The following is a 25,061-nucleotide window of genomic DNA, read 5'->3' as shown; positions in this document are numbered from 1 at the left end:
ATCGTATCTTTTGACTCGTAGCTCCGATTTAGTCACCGTTTTTTTTCAAATCGTGTATTTTTTTGGGATCTATCCGTTGGAAAACTGACATAGGCAGTTTGTCCCAAATATTTTTCGAAACGAGTCTTCGAAAGCCTTCAATTTTATCTTTTTTTGATTTTTGACCGTTTTGAATTTCATTCATATTATTCCTTTTGTGTATGCCTGACTTAGCATGGTACATATTTTTTAAGGCCTTTTATTTCACTCGCAATGTAATTATTTATAACGCATATAAATTTGAATTTAATGTCACTTCATTAAACACGCCTTTTTAAATCATGATTATGCGCCGCCAGATGGAGTACCATTTGGCGGCGCATAACCTTCGGTTTCAGATTGTGCTAAAATTCACCAGATCACCATAATACGACCCTAACATCAAGACTCCTGGATAGTGTCTTGACATCGAGGTAGTCAAAGACATTTTACTCATTTTTAATGTTCTCTTTGAATGTTTTCAATTTATATCTTATTATTAGTTTTGTGTATGCATGACTTAGCATGGTATATATCGTTTTAAGGCCTATTATTTCACCCGCTATGTAATTATGTATAACGGGTATAAATTTGAATCTAATGTCACTTCATTAAACATGTTTTTTTAAATCATTAGTATACGCCGCCAGATGGAGTACCATTTGGCGGCGCATAAAATTCGGTTTCAGATTGTGCTGAAATTCTCGAGATCACCCAAAAATGACCGAACGGGCAAGACTTTCTGAACGTGCTTGTCATTCGAGCTCGTCTGGATTCCAAAAAAGTCATCCTTCCTCGCAAAATTCCACGACGCATCAAACACCACCGTCGGTTCGTGGTGCTTGGTGTTTTGTGTCTTTGGCCAAAATGTTCAATCTATCGTATCTTTTGACTCGTAGCTCTGATTTAGTCACTGTTTTTTTTAAAAAGTGTATTTTTCGGGATCTATCCGCAGTTTTTCCCAAATATTTTTCGAAACCAGTCCTCGAAAGCTTTCTATTTTGCCTTTTTTCGACTTTGACCGTTTTGAATTTCATTCATATGATTCCTTTTGTGTATGCATGACTTAGCATGGTACATATTATTTTAAGGCCTATTATTTCACTCGCAATGTAATTATGTATAATGCATATAAATTCGAATCTAATGTCATTTCATTAAACACGCTTTTTTAAATCATTAATATGCGCCGCCAGATGGAGTACCATTTGGCAGCACATAACCTTCGGTTTTAGATTGTGCTGAAACTCTCGAGATCACCATAGAACGACCGTAACATCAAGACTCCTGGATAGTGTCTTGACATCGAGGTCGTCAGGATGCCGAAAAAAGACATTTTACTCATTTTTAATGTTCTCTTTGAACGTTTTCAATTTATATCTTATTATTAGTTTTGTGTATGCATGATTTAGCATGGTATATATCGTTTTAAGGCCTATTATTTCACCCGCAATGTAATTATGTATAATGGTTATAAATTTGAATCTAATGTCACTTCATTAAACACGTTTTTCTAAATCATTAGTATGCGCCGCCAGATGGAGTACCATATGGCGGCGCATAAACTTCGGTTTCAGATTGTGCTGAAATTCTCAAGATCACCCTAAAACGGCCGAACGAGCAAGACTCTCTGAACGTGCTTGCCATTCGAGGTCGTCCAGATTTCGAAAAAGACATCTTTCATCGCAAAAATTCATGACGCACCAAACACAACCGCCAGTTCGTGGCGCTTGGTGTTTTGTGTCTTTGGCCATAATGTTCGATCCATCATATCTTTTGACTCGTAGCTCCGATTTAGTCACCGTATTTTTTTAAATCGTGTATTTTTTCGGGATCTATCCTCTGGAAAACTGCCGTAGGCGGGTTTTCCCAAATATTTTTCGAAACGAGTCCTCGAAAGCCTTCTATTTTGCATTTTTTTTATTTTGACCGTTTTGAATTTCATTCATATTATTCCTTTTGTGTATGCATGACTTAGCATGGTACATATTGTTTTAAGGCCTATAATTTCACTCACAATGTAATTATGTATAATGAATATAAATTTGAATCTAATGTTACTTCATTAAACACGCTTTTTTAAATGATTAATATGCGCCGCCAGATGGAGTACCATTTGGCGGCGCATAACCTTCGGTTTCAGATTGTGCTGAAATTCTCGAGATCACCATAAAACGACCCTAACTTCAAGACACCTGGATAGTTTCTTGACATCAAGGCCGTCAGGTTGCCGAAAAAAGACATTTTACTCATTTTTAATATTCTCTTTGAACGTTTTCAATTTATATGTTATTATTAGTTTTTTGTATGCATGACTTAGCATGGTATATATCATTTTAAGGCCTATTATTTCACCTGCAAATGTAATTATGTATAACGAGTATAAATTTGAATCCAATGTCACTTCTTTAAACACGTTTTTTTAAATCATTAGCATGCGCCCCCAGATGGAGTATCATTTGGCGGCGCATAACCTTCAGTTTTAGATTGTGCTGAAATTCTCAAGATCACCATAAAACGGCCGAACGAGCAAGACTCTCTGAACGTGCTTTCCATTCGAGGTCGTCCAGATTCCAAAAAAGACATCTTTCCTCGCAAAATTTCACGACGCACCAAACACCACCGCCGGTTCGCGGTGCTTGGTGTTTTGTGTCTTTGCCTAAAATGTTCGATCTATAGTATCTTTTGACTCGTAGCTCCGATTTAGTCACTGTTTTTTTTCAAATCATGTATTTTTTTCGGGATCTATCCATTGGCAAACCACCGTAGGAGGTTTGTCCCAAATATTTTTCGAAACGAGTCCTCGAAAGCCTTCAATTTTTCCTTTTTCGATTTTGACCTTTTTGAATTTCATTCATATTATTCCTTTTGTGTATGCATGACTTAGCATGGTACATATTGTTTCAAGGCCTATAATTTCACTTGCAATGTAATTATGTATAATGAATATAAATTTGAATCTAATGTCATTTCATTAAACACGCTTTTTTAAATCATTAATATGCGCCGCCAGATGGAGTACCATTTGGCGGCGCATAATCTTTGGTTTCAGATTGTGCTGTGTTAACATCTATTTCCTTATGAGGTAAGGCTTAGTGTGCCAACAAGATACTAGAAGTAATCTAGCTTTAGGAGGGCGGAGTGTTGCCGATTGATTTTTACCCTCGGGAAATAATCACTACAGACCCGGTTCACAAGTGTAGAAACTTGTGGGGTGGCTTAATCAATCTGTCATCCGTAGAGCGTAAGAATGCTAGCCGGATGACTTCTAGTGAGAGAAAGTAGAGAAAGAAATAGAAGTGAAGTCTCAGCTCTCAAAGTTGTCAGAATGTCTGAACTGTGTAATATGACGACCCAAGGGGTCTATTTATAGTGTGAGATCCACCAGATTGCTTGGGGACACGTGTCAGATGATGATACGTTCTGTTACTTGTAATCCGAAATTTACGCTGAAGGTGGTGTTCTCCGGCCAGGGCTTACGCGCTAGGCGGCCTTCAGGGCTTACGCATGACGGAGCAGCCTGTACAGCGGAGAACGCTGGACGGTTAACTCCACAAAACTGTTGTTTCCAGCCTTCCTGATGCTATTTTTATGCTGCTATTATGCCTTTTATGTGTGTATACGATAGGATACACCATTAAGTCCCTCCAGTTTAATGACTTAAGCATTTGAAGAATGATTAAGTCGTTAAACTTTTGAAAACGCATGCCAAACCAGCATGTTCATTGCCCACGTGCATCGGGGATAACATTTTAGGCATTAAATGCAGACGGATTTTACTGACGCTGTTATGATTAATTTTTTACGGCTGAGATCTTCCACACGCCTCCAGCTGTAAAAAGTGCTAATTCGTACCCTTCGTTTAAACTCACCCCTACACGTGTCTCAATCATGGCCATAAAAATTGCACCAATGAACCCCTATAAAAACCGTCATAACCCTGTTACCATCACTTTTTTACCTTTGCTAAGATCTAAAAAGCATATTTCTCCCCCAAATCTTCATCGCCTTCTCCAATCTTCAACTTTTTAAGGTTTACCGTCTTCCAAGGTCAGTACACTTCATCTTACTGCTATTTTCTTCTTGTTGATATCTTTTACTGTATTATCATGGCTTCTTCACGGAGTACTGGCCAAGAGCATGCCAAGCCTTCTTCATCAAATACCGCTGACATTCCAGAAGTTAGCACGATGGCTTCATCATTAACCAGTGAATATTTAGATGGCTTAAAGATTGCCTTTCGCCATCTCAATCAATACAACCCTGTTCTTCCCACCATCGGACAAACTGCTGACAACCCTCCTGAGGGGAAAATTACTTTATATGCTTTACAAATTACCCACGGCAACCTCTGTGTTCCTCTTACTAACTTTCTTCTTCACCTTCTTAGACATTATGGGGCCTGTCTTAGTCAGATGCATCCCCATGGCCTTCAAAAAATCATCCTTTTTGAAATGTATTGCAATGCTATTAATATAAAGCCTCGCATTAATGTTTTTATCTCTTTATTTAGAATCCGTACAATTAGCGATTGCTGGCTTACTATTGATAGTAAGAAAAATAATCATTTTGTTGGTCTAAATAGAGTTTCAAACTTGAAGGACTGGAAAAGTCCATTTTTCTTTGTTGATGAAACTGTTATTCCGGAGGAATACTCCGTTGTCCGGGAGTGGGGTGCTATTGATGCTGGTATAGGAAAGGGTGTTAAGATTTCTCCCGCAGAACAGCGGATAGTAAATAGTTTGAAAGGACTCCGTCTTCCGCCCAGGTCATACGAAAGGTATGAGGGAATTCTTGTACTGTGCAAAGTGAGCCAAGAATAGCCGAGCAATTCTGTGCCAGTACTTCGTGGGAAAAAACAGGGTAGGATGTGATATGATCATCCTATTATATATATATAGATTTGTGTCTACTGTTTGTCATGTGTACTTATATTGCTATTCATGTGTAACTTTTGCAGGCAACTCCGTGATGCAGGTTCGCTCTGCTCTTTTATCCGCTGATCTTGATGATGATGTAGAGGTCACTGCTCGTGAGAAAACTGCTGAAGAGCTAGAGGCGGAGAGAGTTGCAGCTGAAACTAAAGCTGCTGCTGATGCCAAAAAGGGGAAAGAAATTGCTGTGAGTAGCTCAGACAGCGAATTCGGGTCTGAACATACAGACACTGAGCGGACAACGGATGATACCACCATCGCCGATCAGCAAACATCGGCATCAGTTGACATCACGGGTGAAACTAACCCTACTCCTCCTCCAACCCAAAAGACAAGAAAGAATAGCATAGGCTCTAAAAGGGGGAAGAGTACAGAGGAGGGTAATAAGCAGAAACGCAGGAGAAGTATGTTCATTCTGCTCTTTCTTGAAAATGCGCCTGTTTTTGCTTATAACTGTTATGTTTGTTCATAATGCTAATTTGTTTTTGTTAGTAATTTTAGCAGAGTCGGATGATAGCCAAGGGAAGGCAACGGAGGGCGGTGACGGGAGGCCGGAGGGGAATCTTGAAAGTGAAGGAGAGAAGGGCCTGAAAATGCCTGACCCAAACTTTGCTCCCTTTGATGAATCTAAATTTCATGAAGATAGGCCGGAAGGCAACTCTGCTTATGATTCTCCTCTTCCTAATATCAATAACCCTGCTGTCACCTCCTCCAATGTACAAGAGCCAACTCTTCCTGCTCATGTGAGGGCTTTGCAAGCCATCATTGCAAATCCTACCACTAAGGATAAAGAATTTGCAACTCTTCTTCAGGTATGAATGGTAAGACCATCTACATGTATATTCTTGTAAGTTATTGATGTGAGTTGCTTGAATTAACTCATAAAATTATGTTTTGTACAGGGTTGTGTTATCCCTGAGCTGAAACCCCAATTCACTGCTCTCCGTTCTGATCAACTCAGGGAATCAACTATGGCAGCTCATGTACTGCTAACCAACCACCTGGACTCTGTGCTGCAACTGCAGGAGCATCAAGAGTCTATTCTTGCTTTAGCCCGTAAAGACATAACTGAAGGTGCAAATGCTCGCAAAAGAGCTGCTGATGCTGAGCGTGCCTTAAGTGATGCGCAGAAAATAATAAAGGCTAAAGAAGTTGAGCTAAAAAGTGCTCAAGATGTTGGTGCTGTTCTGCAAGGGGAAAGGGATGCTGAGAAGAAGAGATTGGAAGAGGAACAGGTGAAAGTTGGTGAGCTGGAGAAACAGCTGAATGCAGAGAGAGAAAAGTCTGCTGAGCTTCTCCGGAGGGCGGAGAAAGGCGAGGGAAATTTTGCTGAGCTTAAGAAGGGTGTACCAGGTCTGATAGCTAAGGTGCTTGGATCCAATCTTGTAGGGAATCCCTACAATGATTATGTTGATGCTGCCTGCGCCCATGATATTGCTGATGTGACCGGCAAGCTGTTCAAACGCCTTGCTCCCAACCAAACCCCTTCTGCTGCTATTGCCAAACTTATGCCCCCTGGTACTCAAGAAAAAGTTGATGAGGCCAAGAACAAATTGATAAATTTGAAGATAAACATTTTTGACGAAGTATGCAGCAAAGAAGATTCATCTGCTCAAGATGTGCTTAGCGTGCAGTTTGATTGATCTTTGTAAAAATATCAAACAATGTTTTGTAATAATTTTCCATCTGATTTTGACATTATATATATATACTGACTTTATTGTGATGACTATGTGTGTTTACATGCTTGTTGCAAATATTTTGATGCTTAACACTTTAAAACCAATCGATTATGCACCTGAGCATAAAATTTCTATACACAATTGTGCAGTGTATAATTGAGCAAATCATTTTGAAAAGTGTATAAGGTAATTCATATGTAGACGCTTTGCAATATCAAGTTTTGCTAAATGAATATGATGTCTGAATTCTGTTACACGCTTTCCGTCATAAAATTAATGAGGAAGAATTATGAAGTGTTTTAGAAGAATGATTACAAATCAATAAACTCTCCGTCTTACGCCTTCCGTCATAAAGTATATGAGGAAGAATTGCTAATTATTTTGCCTTCATACATAAAATATAGAACTTCGTTCTGTGAAGTAAGTTTTTTATAATGTTTGTCATGACAAGTATCTGAGTTTCGTATCATGCCTCGGTGCGTTCTAGTAAAACTTAAATGTTTTCTAGCCGATCCCTTGTGCCTTTACTGGCCGGCACAAAAGCTTCCGCCATCGGAGGTATTTTAAAAATACACTCCTTCTGTGGGCAGGTTATAAATGTAATGTTTTACATTTGTCACATGCAGCACTTTGTTTAAGAAAAATATAAAATTCATTGCTCGGTACTGTGCAGTACATAAACGATTGATGACGAATTTAGGTGGATCAAGCCTAATTAGTACGCCATGAATGTTTAATGTATGCAATTGCTAATATATGCACTGTAAAATTACCACAATGGCTCACAGTAAATTGATAAACGTTGTTCTTCATTATAATACGAAAATATGTTCTTCAAATGCCAAACATGTGTATTTTGGCATGAATACAACGATTGTAAAAGACAATGTCTTCATAAAAATGCTAAAAAACTGCTCTTGATAGTAAACTTTTGTTCTTGATAACATGCTGAGATTAGCTGCTTCACACGCCGAGCGCCCAGCGCTATCCGGCCTACACACTTGATTATGGAATGAAAAACTCCTGAACTTCATCATCACTAAACAACCGATCATGCTTTCTCCAGTTTACGTTGCCTTTTGATAAGTTCACAAATGTGGATCTCTCCCTAGCCGGTGCCACATACTGTGAATGTATGGCGGCTACTCCGTTAGGAGTTGGGAACCTAATCTCTGCATGAGTTGTCGATGTTATTGCTCCGAATTTAGCCAACGCTGCCCTTCCAAAAAGGACGTTAAACCGAGAATTTCCATCTATGATTGTGAAATCAATTGTTTCTGTTCTTAACAATGGGAATGTGCCCATAACAACTTCCAAATGAATCTGCCCCATGGCATTTACCGGTGCTCCCGTTAATCCAGAAACTTTCAATCTCGTTTGCCTAGCTCTATCCTGCACATGCCTTGGAAAAGTCTTCAAGCAATGCCAGTAAATGATGTCAGCTTCAATTCCCGTATCTGTGTAGATACAGTTGACAAACTTATTTGCTGTCTCTGCTGAAATGATCACTTGCTGAACGGACAACGCCCAATTCTGAATTGGCTGAAAGATAATTGGAGCATATCTCCAGCTGTCCAAATTGCTATTTGATGATTTACCTTCTTCATAATAATTGTAGTTGATCCAAACCATCCTAATTACAACTTCTGGAGTTGTCTCACGCTTTGTGACCCGGTCTCCGTACTGCGGTTGGTTCCGATTATCTCTTCCGCCATGCTGCTCTCTTCTGTTCTCTCCACGGCGTCCTCTGTTACCATCATTCCTTTGCCACGCAAATTTCCTGCGAGGATCATTCCTCCTGTACTGTTTGCCAGGCAACAAATGATTCAATTCTCCTGCCTTGATTTTTGCTATGATTTCCCTCATCAAAGATTTGCAATTGTCTGTATCATGGCCCCATTGAAATGTCCCGTTCTTATTGATTAAAAACGTTACATATTAATTGATTTCGTTGCGAGGTTTTGACCTCTATATGAGACATTTTTCAAAGACTGCATTCATTTTTAAAACAAACCATAACCTTTATTTCATAAATAAAGGTTTAAAAAGCTTTACGTAGATTATCAAATAATGATAATCTAAAATATCCTGTTTACACACGACCATTACATAATGGTTTACAATACAAATATGTTACATCGAAATCAGTTTCTTGAATGCAGTTTTTACACAATATCATACAAACATGGACTCCAAATCTTGTCCTTATTTTAGTATGCAACAGCGGAAGCTCTTAGTATTCACCTGAGAATAAACATGCTTTAAACGTCAACAAAAATGTTGGTGAGTTATAGGTTTAACCTATATATATTAAATCGTAACAATAGACCACAAGATTTCATATTTCAATACACATCCCATACATAGAGATAAAAATCATTCATATGGTGAACACCTGGTAACCGACATTAACAAGATGCATATATAAGAATATCCCCATCATTCCGGGACACCCTTTGGATATGATATAAATTTCGAAGTACTAAAGCATCCGGTACTTTGGATGGGGTTTGTTAGGCCCAATATATCTATCTTTAGGATTCGCGTCAATTAGGGTGTCTGTTCCCTAATTCTTAGATTACCAGACTTAATAAAAAGGGGCATATTCGATTTCGAGAAATCAACCATAGAATGTAGTTTCACGTACTTGTGTCTATTTTGTAAATCATTTATAAAACCTGCATGTATTCTCATCCCAAAAATATCAGATTTTAAAAGTGGGACTATAACTCACTTTCACAGATTTTTACTTCGTCGGGAAGTAAGACTTGGTCACTGGTTGATTCACGAACCTATAACAATATATACATATATATCAAAGTATGTTCAAAATATATTTACAACACTTTTAATATATTTTGATGTTTTAAGTTTATTAAGTCAGCTGTCCTCGTTAGTAACCTACAACTAGTTGTCCACAGTTAGATTGAAATGTCCCGTTCTTATTGATTAAAAACGTTCCATATTAATTGATTTCGTTGCGAGGTTTTGACCTCTATATGAGACATTTTTCAAAGACTGCATTCATTTTTAAAACAAACCATAACCTTTATTTCATAAATAAAGGTTTAAAAAGCTTTACGTAGATTATCAAATAATGATAATCTAAAATATCCTGTTTACACACGACGATTACATAATGGTTTACAATACAAATATGTTACATCGAAATCAGTTTCTTGAATGCAGTTTTTACACAATATCATACAAACATGGACTCCAAATCTTGTCCTTATTTTAGTATGCAACAGCGGAAGCTCTTAGTATTCACCTGAGAATAAACATGCTTTAAACGTCAACAAAAATGTTGGTGAGTTATAGGTTTAACCTATATATATCAAATCGTAACAATAGACCACAAGATTTTATATTTCAATACACATCCCATACATAGAGATAAAAATCATTCATATGGTGAACACCTGGTAACCGACATTAACAAGATGCATATATAAGAATATCCCCATCATTCCGGGACACCCTTCGGATATGATATAAATTTCGAAGTACTAAAGCATCCGGTACTTTGGATGGGGTTTGTTAGGCCCAATAGATCTATCTTTAGGATTCGCGTCAATTAGGGTGTCTGTTCCCTAATTCTTAGATTACCAGACTTAATAAAAAGGGGCATATTCGATTTCGATAATTCAACCATAGAATGTAGTTTCACGTACTTGTGTCTATTTTGTAAATCATTTATAAAACCTGCATGTATTCTCATCCCAAAAATATTAGATTTTAAAAGTGGGACTATAACTCACTTTCACAGATTTTTACATCGTCGGGAAGTAAGACTTGGCCACTGGTTGATTCACGAACCTATAACAATATATACATATATATCAAAGTATGTTCAAAATATATTTACAACACTTTTAATATATTTTGATGTTTTAAGTTTATTACGTCAGCTGTCCTCGTTAGTAACCTACAACTAGTTATCCACAGTTAGATGTACAGAAATAAATCGATAAATATTATCTTGAATCAATCCACGACCCAGTGTATACGTATCTCAGTATTGATCACAACTCAAACTATATATATTTTGGAATCAACCTCAACCCTGTATAGCTAACTCCAACATTCACATATAGAGTGTCTATGGTTGTTCCGAAATATATATAGATGTGTCGACATGATAGGTCGAAACATTGTATACATATCTATGGTATCTCAAGATTACATAATATACAATACAAGTTGATAAAGTTATGGTTGGAATAGATTTGTTACAAATTTTCACGTAGCTAAAATGAGAAAAATTATCCAATCTTGTTTTACCCATAACTTCTTCATTTTAAATCCGTTTTGAGTGAATCAAATTGCTATGGTTTCATATTGAACTCTATTTTATGAATCTAAACAGAAAAAGTATAGGTTTATAGTCAGAAAAATAAGTTACAAGTCATTTTTGTAAAGGTAGTCATTTCAGTCGAAAGAACGACGTCTAGATAACCATTTTAGAAAACATACTTCCACTTTGAGTTTAACCATAATTTTTGGATATAGTTTCATGTTCATAATAAAAATCATTTTCTCAGAATAACAACTTTTAAATCAAAGTTTATCATAGTTTTTAATTAACTAACCCAAAACAGCCCGCGGTGTTACTACGACGGCGTAAATCCGGTTTTACGGTGTTTTTCGTGTTTCCAAGTTTTAAATCATTAAGTTAGCATATCATATAGATATAGAACATGTGTTTAGTGGATTTTAAAAGTCAAGTTAGAAGGATTAACTTTTGTTTGCGAACAAGTTTAGAATTAACTAAACTATGTTCTAGTGATTACAAGTTTAAACCTTCGAATAAGATAGCATTATATGTATGAATCGAATGATGTTATGAACATCATTACTACCTTAAGTTCCTTGGATAAACCTACTGGAAAATAGAAAAATGGATCTAGCTTCAACGGATCCTTGGATGGCTCGAAGTTCTTGAAGCAGAATCATGACACGAAAACAAGTTCAAGTAAGATCATCACTTGAAATAAGATTGTTATAGTTATAGAAATTGAACCAAAGTTTGAATATGATTATTACCTTGTATTAGAATGATAACCTACTGTAAGAAACAAAGATTTCTTGAGGTTGGATGATCACCTTACAAGATTGGAAGTGAGCTAGCAAACTTGAAAGTATTCTTGATTTTATGTAACTAGAACTTGTAGAATTTATGAAGAACACTTAGAACTTGAAGATAGAACTTGAGAGAGATGAATTAGATGAAGAAAATTGAAGAATGAAAGTGTTTGTAGGTGTTTTTGGTCGTTGGTGTATGGATTAGATATAAAGGATATGTAATTTTGTTTTCATGTAAATAAGTCATGAATGATTACTCATATTTTTGTAATTTTATGAGATATTTCATGCTAGTTGCCAAATGATGGTTCCCACATGTGTTAGGTGACTCACATGGGCTGCTAAGAGCTGATCATTGGAGTGTATATACCAATAGTACATACATCTAAAAGCTGTGTATTGTACGAGTACGAATACGGGTGCGTACGAGTAGAATTGTTGATGAAACTGAACGAGGATGTAATTGTAAGCATTTTTGTTAAGTAGAAGTATTTTGATAAGTGTATTTAAGTCTTTCAAAAGTGTATAAATACATATTAAAACACTACATGTATAAACATTTTAACAGAGTCGTTAAGTCATCGTTAGTCGTTACATGTAAGTGTTGTTTTGAAACCTTTAGGTTAACGATCTTGTTAAATGTTGTTAACCCAATGTTTATAATATCAAATGAGATTTTAAATTATTATATTATCATGATATTATCATGTATGAATATCTCTTAATATGATATATATACATTAAATGTCTTTACAACGATAATCGTTACATATATGTCTCGTTTAAAAATCATTAAGTTAGTAGTCTTGTTTTTACATATGTAGTTCATTGTTAATATACTTAATGATATGTTTACTTATCATAGTATCATGTTAACTATATATATATATATATATATATATATATATATATATATATATATATATATATATATATATATATATATATATATATATATATATATATATATATATATATATATATCCATATATATGTCATCATATAGTTTTTACAAGTTTTAACGTTCGTGAATCATCTGTCAACTTGGGTGGTCAATTGTCTATATGAAACATATTTCAATTAATCAAGTCTTAACAAGTTTGATTGCTTAACATGTTGGAAACATTTAATCATGTAAATATCAATCTCAATTAATATATATAAACATGGAAAAGTTCGGGTCACTACAGTAACCTACAACTAGTTGTCCACAGTTAGATGTACAGAAATAAATCAATAAATATTATCTTGAATCAATCCACGACCCAGTGTATACGTATCTCAGTATTGATCACAACTCAAACTATATATATTTTGGAATCAACCTCAACCCTGTATAGGTAACTCCAACATTCACATATAGAGTGTCTATGGTTGTTCCGAAATATATATAGATGTGTCGACATGATAGGTCGAAACATTGTATACATGTCTATGGTATCTCAAGATTACATAATATACAATACAAGTTGATTAAGTTATGGTTGGAATAGATTTGTTACAAATTTTCACGTAGCTAAAATGAGAAAAATTATCCAATCTTGTTTTACCCATAACTTCTTCATTTTAAATCCGTTTTGAGTGAATCAAATTGCTATGGTTTCATATTGAACTCTATTTTATGAATCTAAACAGAAAAATTATAGGTTTATGGTCGGAAAAATAAGTTACAAGTCGTTTTTTTAAAGGTAGTCATTTTAGTCGAAAGAACGACGTCTAGATGACCATTTTAGAAAACATACTTCCACTTTGAGTTTAACCATAATTTTTGGATATAGTTTCATGTTCATAATAAAAATCATTTTCTCAGAATAACAACTTTTAAATCAAAGTTTATCATAGTTTTTAATTAACTAACCCAAAACAGCCCGCGGTGTTACTACGACGGCGTAAATCCGGTTTTACGGTGTTTTTCGTGTCTCCAGGTTTTAAATCATTAAGTTAGCATATCATATAGATATAGAACATGTGTTTAGTTGATTTTAAAAGTCAAGTTAGAAGGATTAACTTTTGTTTGCGAACAAGTTTAGAATTAACTAAACTATGTTCTAGTGATTACAAGTTTAAACCTTCGAATAATATAGCTTTATATGTATGAATTGAATGATGTTATGAACATCATTACTACCTTAAGTTCCTTGGATAAACCTACTGGAAAAGAGAAAAATGGATCTAGCTTCAACGGATCTTTGGATGGCTCGAAGTTCTTGAAGCAGAATCATGACACGAAAACAAGTTCAAGTAAGATCATCACTTGAAATAAGATTGTTATAGTTATAGAAATTGAACCAAAGTTTGAATATGATTATTACCTTGTATTAGAATGATAACCTACTGTAAGAATTAAAGATTTCTTGAGGTTGGATGATCACCTTACAAGATTGGAAGTGAGCTAGCAAACTTGAAAGTATTCTTGATTTTATGTAACTAGAACTTGTAGAATTTATGAAGAACACTTAGAACTTGAAGATAGAACTTGAGAGAGATCAATTAGATGAAGAAAATTGAAGAATGAAAGTGTTTGTAGGTGTTTTTGGTCGTTGGTGTATGGATTAGATATAAAGGATATGTAATTTTGTTTTCATATAAATAAGTCATGAATGATTACTCATATTTTTGTAATTTTATGAGATATTTCATGCTAGTTGCCAAATGATGGTTCCCACATGTGTTAGGTGACTCACATGGGCTGCTAAGAGCTGATGATTGGAGTGTATATACCAATAGTACATACATCTAAAAGCTGTGTATTGTACGAGTACGAATACGGGTGCATACGAGTAGAATTGTTGATGAAACTGAACGAGGATGTAATTGTAAGCATTTTTGTTAAGTAGAAGTATTTTGATATGTGTATTGAAGTCTTTCAAAAGTGTATAAATACATATTAAAACACTACATGTATAAACATTTTAACTGAGTCGTTAAGTCATCGTTAGTCGTTACATGTAAGTGTTGTTTTGAAAACTTTAGGTTAACGATCTTGTTAAATGTTGTTAACCCAATGTTTATAATATCAAATGAGATTTTAAATTATTATATTATCATGATATTATCATGTATGAATATCTCTTAATATGATATATATACATTAAATGTCTTTACAACGATAATCGTTACATATATGTCTCGTTTAAAAATCATTAAGTTAGTAGTCTTGTTTTTACATATGTAGTTCATTGTTAATATACTTAATGATATGTTTACTTATCATAGTATTATTTTAACTATATATATATATATATCCATATATATGTCATCATATAGTTTTTACAAGTTTTAACGTTCGTGAATCACCGGTCAACTTGGGTGGTCAATTGTCTATATGAAACATATTTCAATTAATCAAGTCTTAACAAGTTTGATTGCTTAACATGTTGGAAACATTTAATCATGTAAATATCAATCTCAATTAATATATATAAACATGGAAAGGTTCGGGTCACTACAGTACCTACCCGTTAAATAAATTTCGTCCCGAAATTTTAAGCTGTTGAAGGTGTTGACCAATCTTCTGGAAATAGATGCGGGTATTTCTTCTTCATCTGATTTTCACTCTCCCAGGTGAACTCGGGTCCTCTACGAGCATTCCATCGAACCTTAACAATTGGTATCTTGTTTTCCTTAAGTCTTTTAACCTCACGATCCATTATTTCGACGGGTTCTTCGATGAATTGGAGTTTTTCGTTGATTTGGATTTCATCTAACGGAATAGTGAGATCTTCTTTAGCAAAACATTTCTTCAAATTCGAGACGTGGAAAGTGTTATGTACAGCCGCGAGTTGTTGAGGTAACTCAAGTCGGTAAGCTACTGGTCCGACACGATCAATAATCTTGAATGGTCCAATATACCTTGGATATAATTTCCCTCGTTTACCAAATCGAACAACGCCTTTCCAAGGTGCAACTTTAAGCATGACCATCTCTCCAATTTCAAATTCTATATCTTTTCTTTTAATGTCAGCGTAGCTCTTTTGTCGACTTTGGGCGGTTTTCAACCGTTGTTGAATTTGGATGATCTTCTCGGTAGTTTCTTGTATAATCTCCGGACCCGTAATCTGTCTATCCCCCACTGCACTTCAACAAATCGGAGACCTGCACTTTCTACCATAAAGTGCTTCAAACGGCGCCATCTCAATGCTTGAATGGTAGCTGTTGTTGTAGGAAAATTCTGCTAACGGTAGATGTCGATCCCAACTGTTTCCGAAATCAATAACACATGCTCGTAGCATGTCTTCAAGCATTTGTATCATCCTTTCGCTCTGCCCATCAGTTTGTGGATGATAGGCAGTACTCATGTCTAGACGAGTACCTAATGCTTGCTGTAATGTCTGCCAGAATCTTGAAATAAATCTGCCATCCCTATCAGAGATAATAGAGATTGGTATTCCATGTCTGGAGACGACTTCCTTCAAATACAGTCGTGCTAAGTTCTCCATCTTGTCATCTTCTCTTATTGGCAGGAAGTGTGCTGATTTGGTGAGACGATCAACTATTACCCAAATAGTATCAAAACCACTTGCAGTCCTTGGCAATTTAGTGATGAAATCCATGGTAATGTTTTCCCATTTCCATTCCGGGATTTCGGGTTGTTGAAGTAGTTCTGATGGTTTCTGATGCTCAGCTTTGACCTTAGAACACGTCAAACATTCTCCTACGTATTTAGCAACATCGGCTTTCATACCCGGCCACCAAAAAAGTTTCTTTAGATCCTTGTACATCTTCCCCGTTCCAGGATGTATTGAGTATCTGGTTTTGATGAGCTTCTCTAAGAACCATTTCTCTCATATCTCCAAATTTTGGTACCCAAATCCTTTCAGCCCTATACCGGGTTCCGTCTTCCCGAATATTAAGATGCTTCTCCGATCCTTTGGGTATTTCATCCTTTAAATTTCCCTCTTTTAAAACTCCTTGTTGCGCCTCCTTTATTTGAGTAGTAATGTTATTATGAATCATTATATTCATAGATTTTACTCGAATGGGTTCTCTGTCCTTCCTGCTCAAGGCATCGGCTGCCACATTTGCCTTCCCCTGGTGGTAACGAATCTCAAAGTCGTAATCATTCAATAATTCAATCCACCTACGCTGCCTCATATTCAGTTGTTTCTGATTAAATATGTGTTGAAGACTTTTGTGGTCGGTATATATAATACTTTTGACCCCATATAAGTAGTGCCTCCAAGTCTTTAATGCAAAAACAACCGCGCCTAATTCCAAATCATGCGTCGTATAATTTTGTTCGTGAATCTTCAATTGTCTAGACGCATAAGCAATCACCTTCGTTCGTTGCATTAATACACAACCGAGACCTTGCTTTGATGCGTCACAATAAATCACAAAATCATCATTCCCTTCAGGCAATGACAATATAGGTGCCGTAGTTAGCTTTTTCTTCAATAACTGAAACGCTTTCTCTTGTTCATCATTCCATTCAAATTTCTTCCCTTTATGCGTTAATGCAGTCAAGGGTTTTGCTATTCTGGAAAAGTCTTGGATGAACCTTCTGTAGTAACCAGCTAGTCCTAAAAACTGGCGTATGTGTTTCGGAGTTTTTGGGGTTTCCCACTTTTCAACAGTTTCTATCTTTGCCGGATCCACCTTAATACCTTCTTTGTTCACTATGTGACCGAGGAATTGAACTTCTTCCAACCAAAATGCACACTTTGAAAACTTAGCGTACAATTCTTCCTTCCTCAATACTTCTAACACCTTTCTCAAATGTTCACCGTGTTCTTGGTCATTCTTTGAGTAAATAAGTATGTCATCAATGAAAACAATGACAAACTTGTCAAGGTATGGTCCACACACTCGGTTCATTAGGTCCATGAACACAGCTGGTGCATTAGTTAAACCAAACGGCATGACCATAAATTCGTAATGACCGTAACGTGTTCTGAAAGCAGTCTTTGGAATATCATCTTCTTTCACCTGCATTTGATGATACCCGGAACGTAAGTCAATCTTTGAATAAACAGACGAGCCTTGTAGTTGATCAAATAAGTCATCGATTCTCGGTAGTGGGTAGCGGTTCTTGATGGTAAGTTTGTTCAACTCTCGGTAGTCGATACACAACCTGAAAGTACCATCTTTCTTCTTGACAAACAAAACAGGAGCTCCCCACGGTGATGTGCTTGGTCGAATGAAACCACGCTCTAAAAGTTCTTGTAATTGGCTTTGCAGTTCTTTCATCTCGCTGTGTGCGAGTCTGTAAGGAGCACGAGCTATTGGTGCAGCTCCTGGTACAAGATCTATTTGAAATTCAACGGATCGATGTGGGGGTAATCCCGGTAATTCTTTCGGAAATACATCGGGAAATTCTTTTGCAATCGGAACATCATTGATGCTCTTTTCTTCAGTTTGTACTTTCTCGACGTGTGCTAGAACAGCATAGCAACCTTTTCTTATTAGTTTTTGTGCCTTCAAATTACTAATAAGATGTAGCTTCGTGTTGCCCTTTTCTCCGTACACCATTAAGGGTTTTCCTTTTTCTCGTATAATGCGAATTGCATTTTTGTAACAAACGATCTCTGCTTTCACTTCTTTCAACCAGTCCATACCGATTATCACATCAAAACTCCCTAACTCTACTGGTATCAAATCAATCTTAAATGTTTCGCTAACCAGTTTAATTTCTCGATTCAGACATATATTATCTGCTGAAATTAATTTACCATTTGCTAATTCGAGTAAAAATTTACTATCCAAAGGTGTCAATGGACAACTTAATTTAGCACAAAAATCTCTACTCATATAGCTTCTATCCGCACCCGAATCAAATAAAACGTAAGCAGATTTATTGTCAATAAGAAACGTACCCGTAACAAGCTCCGGGTCTTCCTGTGCCTCTGCCGCATTAATATTGAAAACTCTTCCGCGGCCTTGTCCATTCGTGTTCTCCTGGTTCGGGCAATTTCTAATAATGTGGCCCGGTTTTCCACATTTATAACAAACTACATTGGCATAAATTGCTCCGACACTACTTGCTCCGCCATTACTCGTTCCGACACCATTTGTTCCTTTCGTTCTATTAACCCCTGGTCCGTAGACCTCACACTTCGCCGCGCTATGACCATTTCTTTTACACTTGTTGCAAAATTTGGTGCAGAACCCCGAGTGATACTTTTCACACCTTTGGCATAGCTGCTTCTGATTGTTGTTGTTGTTGCGGTTATTATTGTTGTTGGGATGATTGTTGTAGTTGCTGTTGTTGTTGTTGTTGTTGTTGTTGTTGGGCCGTTTGTTGTAGTTGCGATTGTTGGGATAATTGTTGCGATTATTGTTGTAATTGCTGTTGTTGTTGTATTGGTGATTCTTATCACCGTTTTCCTCCCACTTTCTTTTGACTTGCTTCACATTGGCCTCTTCAGCAGTCTGTTCTTTAATTCTTTCTTCAATCTGGTTCACTAGTTTGTGAGCCATTCTACATGCCTGTTGTATGGAGGCAGGCTCGTGTGAACTTATATCTTCTTGGATTCTTTCCGGTAATCCTTTCACAAACGCGTCGATCTTCTCTTCCTCATCTTCGAATGCTCCCGGACACAATAGGCACAATTCTGTGAATCGTCTTTCGTACGTGGTAATATCAAATCCTTGGGTTCGTAACCCTCTAAGTTCTGTCTTGAGCTTATTGACCTCGGTTCTGGGACGGTACTTCTCGTTCATCAAGTGCTTGAATGCTGACCACGGTAGTGCGTACGCATCGTCTTGTCCCACTTGCTCTAGATAGGTATTCCACCATGTTAACGTAGAACCTGTGAAGGTATGCGTAGCGTACTTCACTTTGTCCTCTTCAGTACACTTACTTATGGCAAACACCGATTCGACCTTCTCGGTCCACCGTTTCAATCCGATCGGTCCTTCGGTTCCATCAAATTCCAAAGGTTTGCAGGCAGTGAATTCTTTGTAGGTGCATCCTACACGATTTCCTGTACTGCTAGATCTAAGGTTATTGTTGGTATGTAGCGCAGCCTGTACCGCGGCTATGTTTGAAGCTAGAAAAGTACGGAATTCCTCTTCATTCATATTCACGGTGTGTCGAGTAGTCGGTGCCATTTCCTTCAAAATAGTCAAATGGAACAAGTTAATCATACAGAATATTAAGAGTAGTTAATAGTATTTCGTAGCATAATATGAACTCATTTATAAAAGCTTTTTCTTCATATTAGCGTTTTATAAGTTTAAATTCGGGTAGTACCTACCCGTTAAGTTCATACTTAGTAGCTAATATACAATTCAACTACTACAATTCTATATGAAAAACTGATTATAATAATATTTCGCGTTCAAACTTTTACACAATATTTTACAAACTTACAATACAGCTTATATAGCATGAAATATAGCACACAATAAATTTGATACAAGATGGTTGTGAAGATAATTCTAGCTAGTACACAAGTCGTTCAGCAAAGGCAATAAAGACACGTAATTCATACGTCCAGAAACAAGTCATGCATTCTGGTTTTACTAGGATTACTTCCCATCCTTGGTCTTGTGGAACATAACCGTTATGGCCGTTGATAATACATCGTGTTGTAACGTCGTCAAAGGGACGAGGGTTACGTAATGTGCAACAGTCCCGTAACAATCTAAAAACCTCATTTCTTACCTCAATTACCGACTCCGTCACTTGTGGGAACGTTTTGTTTAATAGTTGTAGCCCGATGTTCTTGTTCTCACTTTAGTGAGAAGCGAACATTACTAATCCGTAAGCATAACATGCTTCTTTATGTTGCATGTTAGCCGCTTTTTCTAAATCACGAAGTCCAATATTCGGATATATTGAGTCAAAATAATTTCTTAACCCATTGCGTAAAATAGCATTTGGGTTCCCCGCAATATATGCGTCAAAGTAAACACATCGTAACTTATGGATTTCCCAATGTGATATCCCCCATCTTTCGAACGAAAGCCTTTTATAAACCAAGGCATTCTTGGAACGTTCTTCGAATGTCTTACAAACTGATCTCGCCTTAAATAGTTGTGCCGAAGAATTCTGACCGACTCTAGACAAGATTTCATCAATCATGTCTCCGGGTAGGTCTCTTAAAATATTGGGTTGTCTATCCATTTTGTGTTTTTATACTGTAAAATAGACAAGAGTTAGATTCATAAAAAAATTATTTATTAATACAAGCAATTTTTACATATATCATAAAGCATAAGCACACTATATTACATATATTACACCACACGAATACAACTATCTTATTCCGACTCGCTTGTTTCTTCTTCTTCGGTTTTGGTTCGTTTTGCCAAGTTTCTAGGGATATATGATGTTCCCCTAATACGAGCCGTCGTTTTCCACATTGGTTTAGAAAAACCTGGTGGTTTAGAGGTTCCCGGGTCATTGTTACAACTTAAGGACTTCGGGGGTTGACGATACATATAAAGTTCATCGGGGTTGGAATTAGATTTCTCTATTTTTATGCCCTTTCCCTTATTATTTTCTTTTGCCTTTTTAAATTCAGTTGGGGTAATTTCTATAACATCATCGGAATTCTCGTCGGAATCCGATTCATCGGAGAATTGGTAATCCTCCCAATATTTTGCTTCCTTGGCGGAAACACCATTGACCATAATTAACCTTGGTCGGTTGGTTGAGGATTTTCTTTTACTTAACCGTTTTATTATTTCCCCCACCGGTTCTATTTCTTCATCCGGTTCCGATTCTTCTTCCGGTTCCGATTCTTCTTCCGGTTCCGACTCTTCTTCCGGTTCCTCTTCGGGAACTTGTGAATCAGTCCACGAATCATTCCAATTTACATTTGACTCTTCATTATTATTAGGTGAGTCAATGGGACTTGTTCTAGAGGTAGACATCTATCACATAATATCAAACGCGTTAAGAGATTAATATATCACATAATATTCACATGTTAAAAATATATAGTTTCCAACAAAATTTGTTAAGCAATCATTTTTCAAGTAAACACGGTCGAAGTCCAGACTCACTAATGCATCCTAACAAACTCGATAAGACACACTAATGCAAAATTCTGGTTCTCTAAGACCAACGCTCGGATACCAACTGAAATGTCCCGTTCTTATTGATTAAAAACGTTCCATATTAATTGATTTCGTTCCGAGGTTTTGACCTCTATATGAGACGTTTTTCAAAGACTGCATTCATTTTAAAACAAACCATAACCTTTATTTCATCAATAAAGGTTTAAAAAGCTTTACGTAGATTATCAAATAATGATAATCTAAAATATCCTGTTTACACACGACCATTACATAATGGTTTACAATACAAATATGTTACAACAAAATAAGTTTCTTGAATGCAGTTTTTACACAATATCATACAAGCATGGACTCCAAATCTCGTCCTTATTTAAGTATGCGACAGCGGAAGCTCTTAATAATCACCTGAGAATAAACATGCTTAAAACGTCAACAAAAATGTTGGTGAGTTATAGGTTTAACCTATATATATCAAATCATAATAATAGACCACAAGATTTCATATTTCAATACACATCCTATACATAGAGATAAAAATCATTCATATGGTGAACACCTGGTAACCGACATTAACAAGATGCATATATAAGAATATCCCCATCATTCCGGGACACCCTTCGGATATGATATAAATTTCGAAGTACTAAAGCATCCGGTACTTTGGATGGGGTTTGTTAGGCCCAATAGATCTATCTTTAGGATTCGCGTCAATTAGGGTGTCTGTTCCCTAATTCTTAGATTACCAGACTTAATAAAAATGGGCATATTCGATTTCGATAATTCAACCATAGAATGTAGTTTCACGTACTTGTGTCTATTTTGTAAATCATTTATAAAAACTGCATGTATTCTCATCCCAAAAATATTAGATTTTAAAAGTGGGACTATAACTCACTTTCACAGATTTTTACTTCGTCGGGAAGTAAGACTTGGCCACTGGTTGATTCACGAACCTATAACAATATATACATATATATCAAAGTATGTTCAAAATATATTTACAACACTTTTAATATATTTTGATGTTTTAAGTTTATTAAGTCAGCTGTCCTCGTTAGTAACCTACAACTAGTTGTCCACAGTTAGATGTACAGAAATAAATCGATAAATATTATCTTGAATCAATCCACGACCCAGTGTATACGTATCTCAGTATTGATCACAACTCAAACTATATATATTTTGGAATCAACCTCAACTCTGTATAGCTAACTCCAACATTCACATATAGAGTGTCTATGGTTGTTCCGAAATATATATAGATGTGTCGACATGATAGGTCAAAACATTGTATACATGTCTATGGTATCTCAAGATTACATAATATACAATACAAGTTGATTAAGTTATGGTTGGAATAGATTTGTTACCAATTTTCACGTAGCTAAAATGAGAAAAATTATCCAATCTTGTTTTACCCATAACTTCTTCATTTTAAATCTGTTTTGAGTGAATCAAATTGCTATGGTTTCATATTGAACTCTATTTTATGAATCTAAACAGAAAAAGTATAGGTTTATTGTCGGAAAAATAAGTTACAAGTCATTTTTGTAAAGGTAGTCATTTCAGTCGAAAGAAATACGTCTAGATGACCATTTTAGAAAACATACTTCCACTTTGAGTTTAACCATAATTTTTGGATATAGTTTCATGTTCATAATAAAAATCATTTTCTCAGAATAACAACTTTTAAATCAAAGTTTATCATAGTTTTTAATTAACTAACCCAAAACAGCCCGCGGTGTTACTACGACGGCGTAAATCCGGTTTTACGGTGTTTTTCGTGTTTCCAGGTTTTAAATCATTAAGTTAGCATATCATATAGATATAGAACATGTGTTTAGTTGATTTTAAAAGTCAAGTTAGAAGGATTAACTTTTGTTTGCGAACAAGTTTAGAATTAACTAAACTATGTTCTAGTGATTACAAGTTTAAACCTTCGAATAAGATAGCTTTATATGTATGAATCGAATGATGTTATGAACATCATTACTACCTTAAGTTCCTTGGATAAACCTACTGGAAAAGAGATAAATGGATCTAGCTTCAACGGATCCTTGGATGGCTCGAAGTTCTTGAAGCAGAATCATGACACGAAAACAAGTTCAAGTAAGATCATCACTTGAAATAAGATTGTTATAGTTATAGAAACTGAACCAAAGTTTGAATATGATTATTACCTTGTATTAGAATGATAACCTACTGTAAGAAACAAAGATTTCTTGAGGTTGGATGATCACCTTACAAGATTGGAAGTGAGCTAGCAAACTTGAAAGTATTCTTGATTTTATGTAACTAGAACTTGTAGAATTTATGAAGAACACTTAGAACTTGAAGATAGAACTTGAGAGAGATCAATTAGATGAAGAAAATTGAAGAATGAAAGTGTTTGTAGGTGTTTTTGGTCGTTGGTGTATGGATTAGATATAAAGGATATGTAATTTTGTTTTCATGTAAATAAGTCATGAATGATTACTCATATTTTTGTAATTTTATGAGATATTTCATGCTAGTTGCCAAATGATGGTTCCCACATGTTTTAGGTGACTCACATGGGCTGCTAAGAGCTGATCATTGGAGTGTATATACCAATAGTACATACATCTAAAAGCTGTGTATTGTACGAGTACGAATACGGGTGCATACGAGTAGAATTGTTGATGAAACTGAACGAGGATGTAATTGTAAGCATTTTTGTTAAGTAGAAGTATTTTGATAAGTGTATTGAAGTCTTTCAAAAGTGTGTAAATACATATTAAAACACTACATGTATAAACATTTTAACTGAGTCGTTAAGTCATCGTTAGTCGTTACATGTAAGTGTTGTTTTGAAACCTTTAGGTTAACGATCTTGTTAAATGTTGTTAACCCAATGTTTATAATATCAAATGAGATTTTAAATTATTATATTATCATGATATTATCATGTATGAATATCTCTTAATATGATATATATACATTAAATATCTTTACAACGATAATCGTTACATATATGTCTCGTTTAAAAATCATTAAGTTAGTAGTCTTGTTTTTACATATGTAGTTCATTGTTAATATACTTAATGATATGTTTACTTATCATAGTATCATGTTAACTATATATATATATATCCATATATATGTCATCATATAGTTTTTACAAGTTTTAACGTTCGTGAATCACCGGTCAACTTGGGTGGTCAATTATCTATATGAAACATATTTCAATTAATCAAGTCGTAACAAGTTTGATTGCTTAACATGTTGGAAACATTTAATCATGTAAATATCAATATCAATTAATATATATAAACATGGAAAAGTTCGGGTCACTACAGTAACCTACAACTAGTTGTCCACAGTTAGATGTACAGAAATAAATCGATAAATATTA

Source organism: Rutidosis leptorrhynchoides, chromosome 6, assembly GCF_046630445.1.
Source record: "Rutidosis leptorrhynchoides isolate AG116_Rl617_1_P2 chromosome 6, CSIRO_AGI_Rlap_v1, whole genome shotgun sequence".
In the NCBI taxonomy this organism is placed as follows: domain Eukaryota; kingdom Viridiplantae; phylum Streptophyta; class Magnoliopsida; order Asterales; family Asteraceae; genus Rutidosis; species Rutidosis leptorrhynchoides.
This window is presented reverse-complemented; position numbering follows the sequence as displayed.